We start from the raw sequence: 21333 nt of genomic DNA on the forward strand, positions 1-21333 counted from the left end.
GGTTCCTTGCGGGAGACAGAACAGTTTTTTTCCCTATCTGTAGCTAAAAGAAATCTGCTGGCTAATGTTGAACACAATCGTCAGCCATTGTGATTGTGTTAGGAAGGCCTTGAAAGAGACTATACTACCTGTCCCTTCCACAGTTTCTAAAAAAGAAGAAACCTACACTACAATGAATAGCAGGATGACGTTTCAGGTTTTGGGGAAGAAAAAACATTTAATGTGTGTTACATACTCCTTAGCCTTAACAGTGACCTTCTGTGGAAACTACTCTTAACCTGTTTATCTGCAGCTCCTTGCTGATACCTCAGGTAGCTGTAAGAAGGGATAAAACACTGTTCAACCCAGGCTTTTCTTCTAATGCATTACATCCCAGTCTGTGCCTGCCAGCCATGTTGTATGGTGCTGGGTAACTTGGGTTCTCAGGTGGTCACTGGTGTTCTGTGTATGCTGCAAACTGTTCCTGCTTTCCAGGCTTTGCTGAAGGGTAATTCAAAATCTGAGCATTGATTAAAGCCACGTGTGGTCTGAAGGTATTTGGTATTGGGCCTTGTTATGGCTCATACAATTGCCTGATAGCTGAAGGTAGCGGGGGGTTGTAACACATATTAATTCAAATTCTGAGGCTTAGCTAAAGCTCGGGGTACTTCAGTTCTGGACACGGGTGTCTCTCAGTTTCTGTTAGCAGGGAGGTGAAAGCTACCTGTTGAGAAAAGGTCTGTTACTATGTGATGGCTTTTCATTCTGCCTGTTAATGGAAGTTGTTGGGTGGAGAGGGGCCTCCTGGGGCATCTCTGCTGCAGCCTCCTGCTCCAGCACAGGCTCGGAGCCATGCCTGCAGCTCAGGCTGCTTAGCAACAAGGCCTGCAAGAGAGGAAATGCATGTGGCATGAGCAGAGGAAGATGGAAGGAGAAATAAAAATCAGGTATGGTAGGAGGAAGGGGGCACAAGTGAGCAGAGCCCAGTCAGCTATATGCTGCACCGGGGGTGGGGGGGGTGCTTGAATTCCACAGGGGACTTTTTTTTTCCATGTCTTTAAGAGGTACCTACTGTGATTCTGCCTGTATAGTTTTACAGGCAGTCACTCAGTGCTGAAGCAACCTGAAAGTGTCTTTGAGATACTACTGTATCTTTTCACAGCAACTGCAGCAAGTGAAATGTTTCTGGGTTTGGTTTTTACTTTTTTTTTTTAATGTAGTAATATGAATCTCCAGTGCTACTGAAGTTATTCTAGTGTTTTTTAAACACTTTTTCACTCTTATGCTCAAGCTTCTGGGTTAAGAATCGACTGACAGGCAACATTGGAATAAACTTGGCCTCTGAGAAAACAAGGGATGGGGTTGTGACAGACCTTACTTTCTCACCTTCTGGTCCCAGTTACAGTGTCAAAGGATGGAAATGAAGAGAACAACTAAGGAATGAACGCTACCCATCTAGTCAGGTGTAACCTCACTTAACAAGGGTGTTTTGCAGTGCTATAACTACCACAGGGACCTTGCCAAACAGATGGGCTTTACTTTAGAACAGCCTGTGTAGAAAGAGGAAGATGAGTTACTGGGGATGATGAAGATCTGAGGAGATAGAGTTGCTTCAGATGGAGATCTCAATGTAATCTGTAAGCTGAATAGGTGGAAGCTTTTGCAATACTAACAGCACAGCTGTTCTAGATGTGTTCCTGCATTCGGAAGAAAAGTCATGATGCATGGAAGTATGTATGTGCTGACTTAAACCATATAGAATAACCCATAAATAGAAAACATGGAAAATGTTTTAAAGCCATACCAGGTGTGTATAATCTCAAATGCTTGTTATGCATATTTTCCAGCTAGTTCTATATGCTGGTTCTGGCTGGGATAGAGTTAATTTTCTTCATAGTAGCTGGTAGGGGGCTGTGTTTTGATTTGTGCTGGATAACACAGGGATGTTTTCCTTACAGCTGAGCAGGCTGACGCAGCCGAGGGCTTTTCTGCTCCTCACCCCACCCCAGCAGCGAGCAGGCTGGGGGGGCACAAGGAGTTGGGAGGGGGCACAGCCGGGACAGTGGACCCCAGCTGACCAAAGGGATATTCCATACCATATGATTCCATTGCTCATCATATATTGCTTGGGGGAAGGAGGCGGGGGGGCAGATGTAATGGTGTCTGTCTACCCAAGTAACTATTTCACATGATGGAGCCCTGCTGTGCTGGAGATGGCTGAGCACCTGCCTGCCGATGGGAAGTGGTGAATGGATTCCTTGTTTTGCTTTGCTTGTGTGCCTGGGTTTTGCTTCACCTATTAAACTGTCTTTATCTCGGCCTACAAGTTTTCTTACTTTCACTGTCCCAATTCTCTTCCCCCATCCCAGTAGGGGAGAGCGAGGGAGCGGCTGTGTGGTGCTTGGTTGCCAGCTGGGGTGAAACCACATTTTACCTACTTGCAAGTTTTTGAATTTTTATCTTTGGCTGTTGTTTCATAGTTTAGCAGAAGTGTTCGGAGTAAATGCCCGTAAGCTTTTTTAGAGTGCTTTGTATCAAAACATTTTTATGAGAAGACACTTTCTGCTAATATAATGTTTTCTGTTGGTCACATCCTATCTGAAGCAAGGCTCATTTTGTTTCATGTCTCTCCTTGAATTTTTATCTTAAATCCATAGTTCCACATGGAACCATTACCTTTCCTTGATTTCCTATGCATCCTCCTTAATTACATTAGCGCTTTTGAAAAACCCTGAATTTTCACTGTGAGTTACTGAGAAGGTGAAGTCTGGTTTGTGTTTTATCCCTGTTCTGAAAGAAACCTGTGACTGGCTGTTGTTACTGCTGCTCTTCCAGATATGTGAGGAGTCTATTGGGCAAATTATTTATTTTGAATTAACAGGTTCCTGCCGGTTTTGTGCAGCCTTCCAGAGGTGGACTTGTAACAGTTAATATATACAACTACCTTTGGAAATATTTAAGAATCTCAGGTAGGATTTCAGGCATATTGCTAACTTAGAACCGTATCCAGCGTTGACTATGCCCAAGCTGTCATTTTCTTAACACGTTTTCTTCTCGGCTATGCTGAAAGCCGCAGTTAACCAGTTCTGTAGGTGGCAGCATTGGGAAACTTTAAGCAACAAGTCTGATTTAAGAGCCACCAATGGCAAAACGGATCCAGGCGCAACATTACAGAACCACGCGTGTAACGTTCGGTCCACAGGCACTCCTGCCGCTTTCAGTGGCACCGCTCACATGCTTAAGCACACCTCCGATTTCAGAGCCAAATAACTCCTGCCTAAATGAAGGATTAGATAACTTAGGCGTGATGTAACAGTCAGAGCCTCTTACGCATTTCGGTAGCTTTTGGCTTAGGTCCATAGCTTATTTGCAGCTGACACTGCACCACACCACCTCTTCGTCCAGTACATGCTGCTGTACAATATATGCACTGCTATTCCCATCCCAGAGGTGATTATTTTTGTGGGGAGTAAGGAAAGAAAGAAAAGCTGTTGATAACACAGACCAGTTTATCAATCTCTAAATACTTAGGATGGAGAAGTAGTTACCTGGAAAAGGGAACTAGAGTTACTATTACCCTCTGCCTTTTTATGCAAAGGCACCAGGGAGCTCAAGGGGCCAGTCCCACCAGCCTGTGTGCCGGGTGTAGGGAGAAAACCAGAGACCAACAATAAACCTCATAGTCACAGGATCCGTCTCCTGGTGCTGCTGACAGCCAAGAAGAGGCTGATGACAGAGGACTGCAGCTCTGTGAGACTGTGGACCTAATGGGAGCAAAGAAGAACTGAGGAAAACGCAGCCAGAAACTGAGCGTTAGCATTAAAATTCCTTTAAGACCAAAAGAATTAAAATATCACTTGTGTTTTGTCATCTTTAAATTCTTGTATGGGATGATATTAAGTTACAGGGAGTGGTTGACATTCCAAATGCTTCAGACTCAAGGGATCTCAATAGATGAGAGGACGGGGCTAGAAGAAACCTCGCAGAGTTCAACACGGCGAGGTGCAGAGCTCGGCACCTGGCTGGAGCCACCACATGTCTCCGTACAGACTGGAGGGTGATTTACAGCCCTGCTCGACAGGCCTGGGGGCTATGGCAGGTGCCAAATGGACTATAAGCCCATGTGTTGTGTGCTCCCCTTGTGAGTAAGGCAGCGCTGGGAGTTACTTTGGAAGGAGGAGCAAGGCCAGCAGATGGAGGGAAGTTATTATCCATCTCTATTTGGCACTGGTGAGTCTGCACCTGGAATAGCATGGGCAGTTTGGGGTCCACCCCCCCACCAGTCCAAGAAAGACGTGGAGGACTCTGGAGAGGGTCCAGCAGCAGGCTACTGAGGCAGCCAGAAGCACGGAGCACATGGCCTACAAGGAGAGGTTGGCGGAGCTGGGTGTGTGTAGTCTGGCACAGAGGAGACTAAGGGAGGATCTAATTGTAGCCTACAACTACTTCAAGGGCAGTTACAAAGATGACAAAGCCAATTTTTTTTTCTTGGTAGTAGGAGGTGGTATATCAAAGGGCAGTAACCACAAATTGCAGCTTGGAAGGTTCAGTTCAGGACATTTGGAAACTAGCAGAGCACCTCTTCACTGGGAAGGTAGTACAGTATGGGAACAAGTCATTGGAGAAAGTGGGGCATCTCCACCTTTGGCAGTTTGCAAGGGACCAGGATTTAATGACCAACTTTCGTTAAACTGCACCAGGTTACCTGTTACGGTATGAAAAATTGGAACAGCAGTCAGTGTTGCTCCAGCCTCGGGAACCGAGTGCTGTGCTTCTTGAGGAGGAGCTCATCGTGAGTCTCCCCTCGGTGCTGTGCGTGGGGAAGCTGTTCCCCACAGGAAGAGCTGGAGGCTGATGCTGCTGACTTCTGCTCTGGCTGGGGTGGAAGGACAAGAATGGCTGCAGGAACAGCAGCCAATGCATCTAGGAAGAGGCGCAGGTTTTGTCACTGATGAGAGGATTGTCTCTTCACAAAGAGCTGGGAAAAGCAGAGGCCAGGGGAAGATCCGAGGGAGCTCTTGTATGGTCAATGAATCAGAAACAGAAGTATGGGGAGTCCTCCACGAGGATGTATGTGACATCCCTATGGGTGACAGGAAACCCTACTGGGAACAAGGTGCAGGAAAAAGAGCAGAGAACTGTAGGAGAAATGGGGAAAAGACAGAATTCCTGTGCATTTTTCAATTGTCATCTTTCCAGCAGTACCATGAACACCACAAGACGGTTTAATGAAGTTTCCCAACTCCTTAAAGAATTGCCGTGCATCAGGAATGTAGTTCTAGATGAAGCCCAATGCACAAGTAACAAGCTATGTAGAACTGATTTGAACATTTCTTCTGTACTTTTTGCTTAGATGAGTTTCAGATGTGGTTAGCTGATATTGCAAGGCCTGCAGCAAGATAGAAAAAGTGAGGAGATCTGCATATGACGTTGGAGGAACAAGACTGGGCATAGGTATTTCAGTGGGTTTAGCATTTCAAGCAGAGTACCATAAAAAACAAGACAGCCAATTCCAGTGCTTAAGAACACTCAATACCATACTGAGAGGTATTATTACTTACAGCACCATCGCCAGACTGAATGGCATTTTCTTTTCAAGTCTTTATACACGTGCATGTTAACATCTTCCCAGAACAGCTTCTACTCTTAATGTAGGGAGAGTGGGAGAAATGCAGTTTTACTATCCCCACTTTGCAACTAAGGAACCGAGACATGGATTCAGTGATTTGCCTAAGGTGATGCTTGAAATTGATGGCAGAGTTGCAATGAAAACTAACTTTGTAAATACATGTAGGGTTTTTCTTTGCAGGCAGGGTTTTATATTTACTCTGCTTTGGCTTTGGGCCTGGGTTAATATACCCTACCTCATAGCGTGGCTTATTAGCTAAATCTCAGTGTTAGGTTAGCTTTAACTTGATTGACTTGGAGAACAGTCAGGTGAACTCACGTCTGTCTGCAGAAGAGAGTCTGTATTGACATATAGTCCCCTGGGTCCCCTTCTAATGCCTGAAGATATTTTTCCAGTAGACTTATATTGCATCACCAGTCAAGTAATACTACTTTCTCCCTCCTTTTCCCCTTCACATCCCACAAAAATGCAACACTGGGAGGTTGAGGAGCATGCATAAATCTAAATTGCAGATGATTACAGAAAACAGAGCGGTTGCAGTGTTCAGGATTTCTGACACACAGAAGAGTCAGGTGGCAAAGTTGTGGCCACATTCCTGATGGTTTTATGAAATGGTTTGAATAATTATTGATGAAGGAACAAGATGGTTCAGAAAATAGTATCATTATTTGGCTACCTTGATACTTTCTCTGACTTTACCAACCATTCCTTCTCCTTTCACTGAACAATGGACCTGAAGGTCAAGTCACGTCAATAAACAACACATTTGTCAAGATCAATTCCCACTGAACAAAGCCAGAGAAAGTGTTAGATACTGGGTGGTTAGTTTTTCCCTACTTCAGAAAGCAGCTATTAGAGGTTTCAAGTGTACCTCAATGCTATGCACGGAGGCAGACCTGATCTCCCTCTAAATATGAGACACAGTTTGGGACTGGGTTTTCAATTTTCATGACACTGACAAGCCATAAAGTAACCCCTGCTGCATTTTGAGAAATGATCAGCACAGGTAGCAGCGACAAAAAACTTTCCTGTAAAACATCATGCAAATCTTTCATATAAGGTGGCAAAATCCTCTGTTTGATTTGAATCAGTCTGGTCATGTTCATGGCCCTGGATCGGGCTATGGGGGTTTAGGAAGGTTGTTGCTCTTTGGGAAAGTGCAGTGTGTCAGGGCAGCGAGAAACTGCTGGTTAAGCAGCTGGGCATCTTGCACAACATGTTTTACAAAAGTTGTTTCATTTCTACCGCCCGTATGCCGTAGCTGCTGCAGGGGTACATGTTAGATGATGGCCTTTAATCTTTGCTTAGCTGCAGTTTGGATGCATATAGCTCACGGCTGCCGCTCCTGAGGCTTGTAATAGGAGAGAGTCCCAGGAGAGACGGAGACTGCTGCCTGTGCTTCCTGCAGGGAATACGCCTGCTGTGTTGTGAGCTGAGAACCACACACTCATTGACAGACTGAAAAAACATGGGAAGAAATTAGTTTAAAATCTCTTTCATTTTCAAAACTTGAGAGAGTTCTCCCACCAGCAGCAAACAATATGCGGGTGGGTTTTTTTATCCTATAGCTTAGCTGGCGTTTTTGAAAGGAGAATCCACAGGTGCACTTGGGCCCCTGTAGAGGTGCGATCAAAAGGGCAGAAATAATGCTTCTCAAAAAATTGAAACATTAGCTCCACCACAATATTGTTTTTGTTACTGACATTCATTTAATATATATGCATGTCAGAAGACATCATTTTACCACTTTGGCAGTAGACGAATCAGATTTGGTGGGGCAGGAAAAAGTCCTCTGCTCAAATACGCTAGCTAAATTCAGCTCCCAGGCTGCAACTGAAGAACTTATTTTTAATTACTGCGTACCACTTGGGCTCTGATTTTGCAAAGCACCTCACAGTTGGTCCATGTTTTCAACTGAAATGAAGCTTTCAAGTTAGGCTCGGCCAAATGGTTGAAGTCAGGTATAGGCTGAAGTGATTTCCATAGTCAGATGCTTGATGGTATTTCCACATCTGCTTAGATTTAGAGCCTGATCACACCATATTAGGATGGCAAAAATCCATTTGCTTTCAAGCGGAAGCCCCTCACTTGCTGTTTTTCACTCTGGATCAGACAGGGAATTAGCAAACTGCCAATCCTTCTTACAAAATTATACCGATTCTACTACACCAAGCGGGACAGCCTTCCTTAGAATGATTAAACTTTTCCAGGATTTCATATCCTCACTCATCAGACTCCATTTACCACAGGAAATTACAGTTAAGCTGTGTGAAGACTTTCCCTGACTAAATCCAATGTTTACAAATTATAACCAGGCAGAAAACGTGAATCTCAACAATGTAGCTATAGTCTGAAGTGTAAGCGTTCACAAGTTCAACTGCTTTCCCAAATATTTTTTACCACAGCAGTAACATGAGTTTGTATAAACAAAGTATACATTTTTAGCATATTTGCACACTGCAATATAATAGATAACGTTTGTGTGGACTAGAAGCACGCAGACCTGTGTGGGCTGTCTCTGCCTTCATTCTCAGACAGGACATTTTTGCACTTTTCACCAGCAGTGACCACCAACAGAGCAACTTCATACTGCTTGGATTTCACCACCCCACCCCCACCCCACGCCCACTCCCCAAGAATGCTGCTGGAAATCTTGAGAAATAAGCTCTATAAAGCTTCTTCAGAAATAAAACAATGACAAGTTGGATATGGTTTATCCAGTCCACATTATTCTTCATGTCTATGGCAAGATCTCAATATTTTTCCTTCCTATACTTCAGCAGTCAGGCCAAGGTATACTTCTTGTTTTATCTGTATAATAACTTCATACAAACAATATGGAACAACAGGTAAAGAAAAGGCTCTCTCCAAAGGAAAAAGCAGATCCAGCAGCAAAGAGGGCCAGAACCAGTCGTACAGTTTATCTTCAGGTTTTCTTGCACTGTCCTGAACAAATCACTGACAGGATCCACATTCTTTTTTTTTTCTCTTACGTATGTTAGATTTAGTACCTTATCCTCATTGTGCAAAATATGCAGCATACAACATAGATCATCATCATATATAGAATTATTTAAAAAACTTTAAGGCTAAATAAGAAATTATAAAACCTAAATGCAGCAAATACATGCTGCATGGTACTTCTTTAAAATGCTTGAGATAGAGCTACTGCTCACAAGCATACTCATGTGTAAGAGGAAAAAGATTAGGGGGAAAAAAGAAGATCGGTTACTGCATTGAATTTAGGGGAAGTTTATCACACACTGACTACTGGCATAGGCTAGGTTTTAAATTCTAGGTTTTACATCTCTAGGATTTAGATTAGGCTCTTAGTAACTAAACATTGTGCAGAGAGACTGGCCTTGTCTATATATGATTGAACTGCTCTGCTTTATGGATGATTGCAAGCAAGCCCTCAGAGTATCTCCCTACAACACTGCTGAAGTCACTAAATAAAATCAACAGCAGTTAACATATGGTGTAGGGAGCACAAATTAGGGAACTTCAACACCAGGTTAATGCTTGGCCGTGGCAGAGTGAGTGGCCGCCCTTAAGAGAGAGGACTTAACCCCTTGACTATACATGGAACCAAAAACAGCTAAATCAGGCATGACACTCAGCATTCCCATTTAGGACCAGCTTTAAAAAGGAAAATAGTTCTACTGTGCACTGACAAATTCAGCTTAATTGCAAATGTTTGCACCCAGGAGAATTCTGGCCCATGACCTAGATAATACAGAAGCAAACCATTGTGTGACTGCATCTCTTTAGTAAATGTAGTACCACAGTCAGCAGTCTGCAAAAATACTCATTTTCAAAGCAAGCTTTCAGTGAAGCTTTCAGAATGACTTCTCTTTTGGGAGGGAAACAGAGATGCGGGAACTAAAAAGGGCTTTCAATGCCTGCTTGTTTATTGATGTATATTCATTCTTATCCGTGGCAAAATAAATGCTTGTGCATATTTCATTTGCAAATAAAACATGAACAGTGAAATCCATAACAAAGCAAAAGGGTACACAGTGGTACCCTTTTAGATAACTATCTGGAGGAAACCCCTGCAAATACTAACATGCATGCACTTTGTAAGCTGTGAAAAGAAAGAAATCACCCATAACGTAGGAAAGTGCTCTGAAACTCATGTGATTTCTTGTAGGGAATTATAGCTGACTTTTCAGCATTGAAAAGGAAAGGACACCAGAAATATTCAGAATGGACTACTGGAAAAGGCTTCCCAAACTACAGCCAGTGCATGCTTATGATACTCACATATACAGCTGCTGCCCACAGTACAGAGGGACAGGCCTCTCATTTCATGGTTCACTTAAAATTACAGCTAATCTGAAAAACGTTCATGGTCTGGAATGGTCTTTTCACATGGAAATGTACTGTATTCTAACGTACAGATTTTGTACTTGAATTGGTAATGAGTTTCACTTACAGCTTGTGGCTCAGATGTGCTGGTTTTAGTAGATCTCTAAGTGTGCTAGTCTGGGAAGCCTTCGGGACAAGGCACAACAGATGGACAGAAGCAACCCAGGTCTGCATTCATTCACAGCATGAGCTATGCTGGACTTTAACTGGCATGCAATGATGTGGGGATTGTTTTCCAGAATGGTCTTTGTCCTAAGATATCCCCTCTATTCCCACCCTGTCTTGAAGGGCAACAGCTTCCCCCAGTCGTGCAAGAAATACCTCTGCCCAAGAGACTCCATGGAGTGCCCAACTCAACAAGAGCCAATGATTCTTACTGTCGTGTCCTTATCCTTGTTGGAGTATCCTCTTACTCTGTGCTACTTTCTACAGGATGGTGGGCATTTAGAAAAAAGAAGTATTTGCTTAGATGACAGGCAAAGGAAGGTGTCAGTGTTGGAAGAACTACAGAATGGCAGCATCTAGACTCTCAGCTAGTCCGACTTCTGTGATTTAACAACAATTTTGTTACCTCTCTGGATCTAAGATCATAAGCATTAGTCCTGATGAAAGATAATTTCTAATTCTCCCTGCTCATTCAAAATATTTCCCCCAGACCTATGTCTAAAACTTTTGGAAAGATAACACAGCATTTTCTATGAATACCAGATAAATGTAAAAAGTAGTTTTCAGTTGTGGAAGACTTTAAACTGTTTGGTTGGGGTTTTTTTCAATGTCTATGCACTTTTGTCTCATTTCTTTTGTTTTCATATTCACAGAGTTGTTTTGCAGGTAGGTTTTTGCCAGTGTTGAAAATGAAAGCACACTGCTGTAGGTAGGCACAAGAGATTGAGCCACACAGCGATGCTGGTTTTTTCGATCTTGGCTCTTACTGAATCAGGGTCTGAATGAAGCAAGTTTGGGCAAGAAGACAGTATAAAAGTAACTGGAGTTAACCATTCCTTTCATTTAGCTTAAGAACAGTTCACCCAGCTTCTTCAAGGCCATAAATCCAACTCCTAAGCCAGCTGAAGCTGGTGGCAAAATGCCCAGTGTTGGTACATGGTACCTCATTAGATCCTGGGTCTTTTTTTACTCACCTAACCAAAATCTACAGAATTATAAGAGGCAGAGGGAGTTTCCAAACCAAAGCCATTATTGCCCAGAGCAATGAGGATACTTAGTGATAAGCCACAGTGTTGTGGCCAACTGGTAGAAAAAAGCAGGAGGGCTGGGCGGTCAGGCTACAGCACGGGAACCTTGAAGGTAAATGCCCTTCTTGCCACCAGCTTTCTCAGGCAAACTGCATGGGGCAAAGCCCCACTCCCACACACCGTGTCACTCAGGAGAACCTCAGCCTTTGGTTAGGCAGCACAATCCCCTACAAAACCAATGGGAGAAACGAGGGGCTTACGGCTGGGGAGCACAGAAACCAACAAGCTGAGTGGAGCATTGCTTAAGCTAGCTGGTGGGAAATACTGAGCCTAGGCACAGGTTTAGTCCAAAAGGAGTTAAACAAGTTGTGATGGCAAGAGGGAGATATTTATCCCTGCTTAATACTCTTACTGTGAACACTTTCCTTATGTTAGGTGCCCTTTTGAATGATAGAAAAAGAAGAGACGTGACAGACAGCCCTGGGTTACCTCACTTCTCTGGCTAGGTGTTTGCTCCTGCTTCGCAGCCAAAACATATGCTGAAGCCTCCTACATTTAGCTAAGTTTAACTAATAAACTATTTGGCACTTCATGGTGAATGGTTCTCTCTCTTCCCTCCCTGCAGTGGTCCTCTACTTCATAAGCAATGAAATGGTCACTGGGATAGGGACTTGAATCTGACTTTTCCACACCAGTTTCTAACTCCTCATCATGAAGTCAACATCTCAACATCTCTCCTTGGCTTAATGTATATCCAGTTTCTTTATGCAAACCGTAATTCAGAGAGCTGTACAACTCACAGTACACTGTAACAGTCTGCTGGTGGTCACCAGCTCCTAAAATACAGAAGCACCAGCTGACCTCCGAGTCAGAGCCTTTTCCCCGGGTGATAACTGGATGTGCACACCAAGAATTGTACGATTTTACTCAATTCTGTCTTGTGCAAAGCCTCATCTAAGTACCTTTACTAGCCTACCCCCTTGACCAGGGGAAGGCCAAGTTTAAGAGTCCCCTAGCCCTTAACTGAGACCAAGCAGCTCTGTGCTACCAGGAGATGGAAGCCCACTAGAAAAAAACAAATGCACGACTGGGACAACACTGGCAAAAAAAATATGGTCTGAAGGAACCAGGGGGGAAAGCTGAGCAAGTTTTCTGAGGATTTCAGTAGTGCCTAAAGATTTAGTGCAGTGTTCAGAGTCTTCTGTTGGATTTAACAATTAGCTCCAGCTGACAGTTAAAACAGCGACCTGGTTTCTGAACTTACAAAATAACGTTTTTGAAGGCAATGAAACCTCAGTTTGCAGGCTGGTGCTGTGTTCCTTCCATAGATGGCACTGTAACTCATCAAATACTTTGCTTCCCTACCCATAATTTTTCTGATGCTATCAGCATTATGGCATCTCAAAAAAAGCACATTGAAGGTAAAAACCCTCAAAACCATCAGTAACATCTAGATGCACCTCAAATCATAAGTGTCATTTCTGGTCTCACAAGCATTATAGCATTATACAGGATCTGATGAAATAGCACCCTAGTTCAGTATCCGGCCCCTGTGAATGGCCAATAGCATGGCCTTGGGGTAGAATGTAAGAGGAGACTAAACACATGGTGTGCCCTTACATGCTGTACCAGTTTACAAGGAGTTGGAGGGATGCCATACAGGCAGATGTGGTATCTTTACATTTAATACCCCTTGACAGGTTTTTCTTCGGTGAATTTCTTCAACTGCTTTTGCACGCACCCATATAAATTTGAAACATCCACAGCAAACCAGATGGTCTGGGTTGAAACATAACTTCTGACTTTTTTCCAGAGTGAACATAAATCCAAACGCATTGTAAGACATTTGAAGCAATTAATGTGTAAATGATTATCATCACGAGCAGGAGCTAACTAAAAACAACTGCTTATACATAACAAATCATACATGGGTTCCTCCATTATCTTTCTCTTTGCACATAACTTCTTCATGATAAGGACTCTACTGTCTCAACAATGCCCTGTACAAAAGGTACTGTCAGCATCCTTAGTGCTCCTTGTAGTTTAGCAAACATCATTTTCAGTAACACCAAGGCCAATACACCACTTCACCTAACTCTTTGTAACCCAAAAGCATTTCTAAAAATATCATCGAATAAAAACACCCTCCATAAAAAGACCGGTTAGTTCATCAAATTTACAGGCGTATCAACAAATTACCTTGATTCACAGAGTCAAATCCTTTGTGAGATCCACACAGCACAACAGCCTGGCTTCTCCTCAGGGCATAGAGTTCACATTACAGCAACGTGTGCTTTTGAAGTATTACAGCTAGAGAGCTACCACGGCACCAACAACCACTGTATCCCTGAAAGCAAAGTAAAAAGCAGATACACATGCCCTAGATCCTACACATCTGTCACACCAAGAAAAACACCATTCTGTTTTAAACTGTAACAAAAGGTATATTTCTATGTAACACAACTGCTTCCATCATGCCCCCCAAAATTTTATGTGATTTCTTCAGTACCCTCAATATATATGTATACTACAAAGTTTTAAAAGCAATATCAATATTCTGTTTCCAATCTGGGGTTTAACTTCAAGTTGCATATATAATTTTAAGATAAATTATCATTGTATACCTTCCTTTCCAACAGTACTCCTGCTATTATCACCCAGAACTAGTAAATATCTATGAAAAAAAGTTAATCCCTTTATCTTTTGGAAATGTACAGCAGTATTCTTCAAAAGTAAATACACAGATAGTAGAATGTATACGATAACTGAGCCAGACATGATTACGATTATGAAGAAATAGGACACGGTTTATACCTGATAAGCACAGTGTATTTATTCTGTGGAGAGTGAAAGATTTATTATGTGTTCAAGCATTCATTTCCTTATTTTTGTGCATGTTTTCTGTAAAGGATGTGTTAACTGTGTTACGATCACTTGAGAACTTAAACGGGTTTGGAAAGTCAGTCCTAAGTTTCACAATCACTCAGCATGTTATAAACTAAGGATATCTGTTGATGTAAACATCTAGCTCTGTACTTCTGAACGGTGTTTCTGTAAGAAGAAATCAGCCACAGGACGGCTTTTGTATTATCACAAGGTTTCAAACGCAGAATGTCCCAATAAAGTAATTTCAACTCAGGCATCAAGGACTGGAAGTTTAAGAGGGAGATAAGGAGTGGATACTGGAAGTTAGGGTATGCTCTCCCCTCTGCATAGCCTCCTCTCTGGGGTGGGCTGCAGGAACCTCACCTCCCTCTCCTCTCTGGGTTTCACAGTCTTAAGCATTGAAAAATACAAATGTATTCAGGAAGTCCATGTGCTCTTGCCAAGTTCACAAGGGGATGCAGCAGAATTAGTAAAAAACCAACAAAGCTCCATATCCTACATATTGAAAAGCACACTCCCTCCCTCACAGCTCCATCTCACCGGCCAGGCTGAAGAGTTTCTTGACGTCTTATTCTTCCCCCTGCATTTCTCCTGGAGGCCTCAGCACTTCCAAGCCCTCAGAAAACAAGAGCCATACAATCTTTGCAATAAAGCACCCCTAAGAACTGGCAGATTTAATGGAGCATATGTACAGTTCTTACATGGCTTCACAGCACAGCACCTCCAGCATGTGCGTATGCACACCTGACTATTTCCAGCTGGGTGCTCCTATGCTGTGAGTGCTTTCTGCTGCTTTCAGTGCTCTGTACTCAACTCCTCCACAGTGTTCAGCAGCTGAAGAAATTAACTGTCATAGAAAGTGGAAGGGAAGACCGTAGCAACCTGGTGATGCTGGGACATACCCACAGAATGCTATAGCATGTGCCTTGAAGAACCATTGTTTCTCTAGATGTCATGCTCTCCACGCATGAGCCTGTAATTTCCTTGCTGAAGTGCCCTCCTCATCTAGGTTTAGATCATGAATACTTGAGTACTGTATTGACATCAACTACCTCAAAATACAAAGGAGAGAGGTTCACATGGCAAGAACTCCCACAGCTGATACAGCCCAGTCATCCTGCACTGCTGGAAAATCTTCCACTCTGCAGAACCATTTGCATGACTTCCCTCACTCACTGGGACGAAGATCCCACAGGTCTTGTTTGCCATCAAGGTTTCGGAGTCTATTCCTGATGGGCCCGTCATTTGTCAGTCTCACTGAGGCATATAAGATGCTGACCAGTCTCACAAGGTGCTCCAGAGATTGATCATCCCTTCCTGCACAACAGTCTTTGCTACATTCTCCCTGCAAAGTGCTCTATAAAGAGAAGGATTTGCAATGAAGCTTGATTGAAACATCTGGAAGTAGTGCACAGACACAAATCTAGCATATTCAGTGAGCACTGAAAACTGATTAAAATACTAATTTTCAGAGAAACGTAATTCTGCAAACTTTCTAAAGCCAACTGGAGGCCCCTTGTCCCTTAGTAAAGCTTGATGCTGAACTCAATTTGCCAAATGATGAATTACTCTAGCTTTCCCTGTGCTGTCTGACCTGAACATAGGACTATGACTCCTAAAAGGTTTTCTTAATGCTAGCACTCCAGTCTCTTACAGACACACCATCATTTTGATCTTCTGCTGACCCACTAGCATGCGAAGTAAACATGGTGTCACCAGTGTCTTAGGACTGGAATTTTTTAAGGCACAAATGGGACTTATGTGCTTGATCCCATTAATTTTGATGAGATTTGAGTATCTAACTCCTTTAGCATCTTATGAAAATCCCTAGACAGTTTCCTGAGCATGGGTCATCAATACAGCGAGGACACATTCAATGAACGCTGTATTTCAAGAAGAAAAATCACTCAGTAAATATGGACCTTTTGAAAAGCAACGGTTAATGAAAAAACGTAGACATACTCCAAAATGCTGGCTTGGATCAGCTACATGTATGACAGTTCTGCAGCCTACGGATTGCTTGTACTTTCCTCTGGCTAGATCAGGAGCTCTTGCGATAGGCAGTTCCATCAGCAGCCAAAAAGTGCCAGAGAATAAGAGTCAACAGGTATTGGCAATAATTTCAGTTACATGGATTACCAAGTCCCAGAAAGTATTTTCCATTCTCTTGAGTGATCAGTTGAGGTTTTCTTGACCTTTGGGCTTCTTCTGGAAGCCCACAGTGAAGCACTTGGGCCTCTAAACTGGGAAAAACTCCAGGTGCTTTTGCTGGCCAGACAGAAAGACATAATTAAAAATGTAATAATAAAAGAAAGCTATGAAAATAACTTTAAAGGGACTTTTTCCCCAATTTTGCTATTTTAAGGGCCACACTCACGAACTCTTTTGGCTGTACACTCCATAGCAGTGATTTCTTGGCAATCTTACTAGCTCCACTTTCGTATGGGTGGGCAGCGCTCATATAATAAATCATCTAGTAGTTCAGACAGTGATTCAACAAAGTGTAATATACTTCTCTTTCCTGAGAGTCTGTCGACATGGACGATGGTCCAACAGACAGACCTATGTCACCACATCCAGATCTAAAGCAGGCTGGAGGAGAGCCGACCCTGCTCCAAAATGTGCTCCACGGTACTTGGGCTTGAGCAAATGAGCCCAGCCTGTTAAGCCAGGATCAGTGGTACGGTCATGGCATTACTGGTTTGGAGATGGCTAATGTCTGACCACCTGGGAGTACGATGAACTTATATCTGGGTTTGAAAGAGCAGTGTGAAAAGCTTACGCGAAGCCTTCCAGACCTGAGAGATGTGGAAGGCCCTGCTGGACCTACATTCATGCAGGACAGGGCCTTCTACCTCAGAGAAGGTCCCAGGGGTTTCAGTGAAGTGAGGTTTGATCCCCAAGAGGTGCAGAAGACAGCAGAGAAAGTAATTCTCCAGGAGGACTGAAAGGTTATAGGAAGGTCCAACAAATATTCATAGTACTGGCTGGTTCTTCAATAGCAAAATGTCACACGTATTAAGAAGTATTCTGCATCTGTGGTCACGCAGATTTACATTTTCTGCCATCAGTAGCTCCAGTGAATGAGTTTTCAGCTGGTAAGCGTGTCTAACTGGTGAAATAGTATTACTAAAACATACCAACTTGTTGGTACTTGCAGTTTAGGGAACTGTAAGAAAGGCTGCTGTCTGGGAAGATGTCCACAGCTCCTCCTAACTCTCAGTAGTAATATAGGCGGGGTTGGAAATACTACTCCATCCTTTGAAATGGTGGGTAGAACAAAACAAAGCAAGCATAATAGCCTTCATTTTGAGTTTGATGGCTGATTTTGACACGCTGGCTCTTAGGTGACCATCCCTGTCTGTGACAGATACCGTCTGTCCCAGAAATGGTACCTGTTGCACTAAGGCAGCTCCACAGGCTTTGATGAGTGTTTTGTTCTGCAAGGATTGTCAGGTCACAGGAGATCACTGCGCAAGACAGCCTACCTTCAGGGAATAAACTCACCTGTACCTTACACTACACTGCTTTCTCTTGCTTCCAGTTGACCACAATCCTCTGCTAAATATTGTCCTTTAGAAATTCAACACATAGGAGAAGAAAAACACCCTAATATTCCTGTGTGACGAAACTGAATTATAATGTTACTAAATAAGATATATTGTTCTACTGCACGAAGTCAGTCTTTCCTTTTTTTTTATTCTTGTTTTCTGCCCCTGCTTCTCTTTTCCCTTTCCATTTTCCAATTTTATCTGCCTACTTCCATATCTTGAGTAAATGAATATTCCAATTCACTGTGAACCAGCTAATACCCCAAACAAATTTGGATAAAGTCCGGTGTTAATTCCCAATACAGGATTTCCCTTTTGATCTGCTCTACAGGGATAGTTACTAAGAAAAGAGGAGGGAAGATAGCATTCACCAGTTCTTTCTGGATGATGCAAGTCACTGCTAAAATTAAAGGCTGACTGTGATGTGGCTTTTCCCAGATTTCTCAAACTTTCACAAGCAGCTACATAGCAAATAGCTGCTCTAACATCAGTCAGAGGTTTTTTTGCTATTTCTTTTGCATGTTTGATAAAAACAACGTGGTTTGGTGAACTGTGCGGTTATGTATATCAGTACACAAAGTTTTTTATACACCAAGAAAATTAATATCAGAATCCAGGAATTTACTTTGGAAGTTAGAACTTGGTTTCCAAATCACCTTTTTTTCACACATAGTTTTTGATTTATGTCGCATTTGACACCAGTTTGGGAAAAGTTTCTAACTTCCTTCACCACATGCTGTCTCATACATGACAGCCCCCCTCCTCCCACAAATACCACAACTCTGCAGCAGTCGTTTGAAGCTATGGCTTGCTGCAAAGGCTTGCAGACTGTTGAATAACCTGCTCTGCCTACGTACCTTCTCATGTAGTGAGCCTAGATAGACTCAGCTGCACCTGCTGAACTTGCAGCTGGCACAGGCTCTCTGAGCATGCTAGCTGACTTAAAAGAGCCCCTTCGATGGCACTATGGAAGAGGTGTTGAACATCTCCCTGAAGATACTAAAACCACTCTGCTGTGCTCCTCACTGAGAAAAATTTGAGTAACTCTGTGTTCTTGAAAATTTACTCAGGATGGTGAAATGGGGTAAGATGTACGCTAGGTGGGTGACAGCAGGGGAATATGCTGCATTTAAACGAACAGAGTGCAGAATCAGATGGAAGATTATCGCAGATACCTACTGGAAGCAGAGATTCCTGCTCCAGATCAGACTGCGTTTGGAAGAACACCCCACTTCAATTTCCAGTCTTTAATGTAGTAGATTATAAGGAAGTAGCTGAAAAGCAGTCAGACTCAGAAGAAAACTGGAAGGGAAATATTATTTTTCCCTTCTGTGCCGATTCCAGCTCAGCAGAGAAGCGAATACTGTTTGTTGGTTTTGCTTTAAAGAAACCGGGCATCCCATTGGCAGGTACACAAACCTGTGAGCATCAGTTCCTCACCAATGCACTTTTGTTTTAATGGGGTAAAAAGATCCTTGATAACAGCTGGTGAAAGGCCCATTGTCCTGCCACATCCTTTTTCTGACTTGACCTGTCAAGAGCGCAGAACTATGTAGCCCTGGGAGCAGAGAGCAGGGTGGGAGAGCCGCGGTTTCCTTCAAAGTCCTCTTTCAGTTGCTGGTTTGTGCATATGGTCATTTTCCTTTTGTAATATGGTATGTATTTTATGGGACATCCTAGAAAGAACACACATGGACCTTGCTGCTCTTGTTAGCTACAAACACAGAATGAAAGGACGGTCCCTGGCCTGACAAGTTCACTGGTTTTGTGCTCAGGTTTATTCTTTCCTTTACCTTGGTACCTCTTCATTTTGGGTTGCTTCACTTCCTTTTCACCACTCCTACACTTCTTTATATAATTGCTTTTCAGTCAACCCAATTTATGTCTTTTTAACCTTGTATAACTTGGTATCACTTACTTGTGATATTTTTCCTTTCACTGGCTTTTTTTCTGCTTCTTTTCCCCAGTGGTTTTCATGGTCTGTATTTGCTGTGTTGTCCCTCCACCACTATGTAGAAACAAGAGGAAGGGAGAAGAACCTGAGACCAAAGAGACAGAGAACCGAGTTTAAAGACAGGAGACTATGGCAGGCTGGGACAAAGTAAAGCAGGCTGGTGAGGGGAAAAAAGGATGCTCATTTAAGTGGAGAGTGGATACAGGGATTTCCTATACCAGAGGAAAGGCAGGTCTTGATGAGAACAATATAAAGAAGGAAGGAAGTGGTTGTTTGGGCGAGTGGGAGAATTGACCACGGCTGCGGATGAAAGGAGTAGCTGAGCCAGGCTCCGTGCAATCAGCAAAGCTATCAGCCTGGGATCTGGAGGCCGCCAGGAGAGGCAGAACCTAGTGTCAAAGCCAGGAAGGAGGGCCAGGCAGGGAAAACCCCACACCTAAAAGCATTGCAGCACTCAAAACACAGAGATACTGATCAAGGATGTTACTCAGGGAACAGAGAGGACGGTGAAGACGCCCAAACTTATATGCTTTGTAAATTATGTTGAATATTTACAGGCTTTTATGCACATGATCTCTCATTTTGAGTCACCTGCACTTTGATTGATTCATTAGGCTTATAGATAGTTAAATAGCAATATGTGTAGTAGTATATCAGATCCTGGATAGTCAACAGCTTTGAAAATCTAAAAGTGTAATTCATTGCAAAGACAGGGGAATAAGAAACCGTCATATGGTGCTCAGCTGCCAGGTGACAATTGGATGTACTAGTTTTCAAAAATCAATACAAAATTCCAAAACAGAGAAAAACTACTTTACAAAAGGGCTTCAAACTCTTCCAGGACAGGGTGAGAAGGGATAAGACGCTTTTCTCTAAGGAAAGAGCAAATTCAGATAATCCATCCACTCCTGTAATTCCCAGAACAACACAGAACATCGATGCCAGGCCTGACAATATGTTGCTGAGAGACAAAGTGAATATGACACAAGACAGCATGGCTGGGATAAACAAACAGGTCCTGTCAGCCAAAAGCTGAACACTGCAAATGCACCACAGCAGACACCCTGAATAAAATGTAAAGTCACAACATTTGTTTGAGTGATAGAAAAAATTCAACAGCTCTCATGATCACAGATTTATTGATTTTTCATGAGAACTAAAAATAAAGCTCTGGTGTTACTTTCTTTTAGTTTGTAAGTTTTTAAAAAACAAATTACAAAATTAAAAAAAAATGGGAATAGTCTTCCTTTGAGTCTTTTTTCAAAATTAGGGTTTTTCTTTCTCTTTCCTCTGAGTGGATATCTCTACCAGCCTGCTCTCAAAGACAGGCTGTATGTCATGGAAAATTAAACTATCTTTGAATCTAGTTTTATCAAGGAAGAAAATGCTAAACTTCTGGTAAAGATCTTTTCCTCTGCCTTGATAGATGCTGCTGTAAGGGCTCTTCTCACCTGCTCACTCAGCTCACCTCTCAGTTGACCCTTTCACACATGACAAGCTGTGAAAGTGCACAACATGCCTTTGGCAGTCAGTAAAAAAATCTCCAAATACTTTCCAGCAGGATTAATACCTGTTGAGAGGTATTAATACCAAGGATGCTTTATGCCAGAGCTGTCCCACTCCCACACCATCACCAGGCAGCCATGTTGCTCTTTGCAACGGTGTGAGCCCCGTGTCGGCTCAAAGGCTGCGTCTCTGGGCAGCTCTGAAATAATCTGGCAGTTGTACAGAGCTGTGCTGAATGTGCCTACCCCTGTTTTATACTCCAGA

This window comes from Falco punctatus, assembly GCF_963210335.1.
Source record: "Falco punctatus genome assembly, chromosome: 1".
In the NCBI taxonomy this organism is placed as follows: Eukaryota; Metazoa; Chordata; class Aves; order Falconiformes; family Falconidae; genus Falco; species Falco punctatus.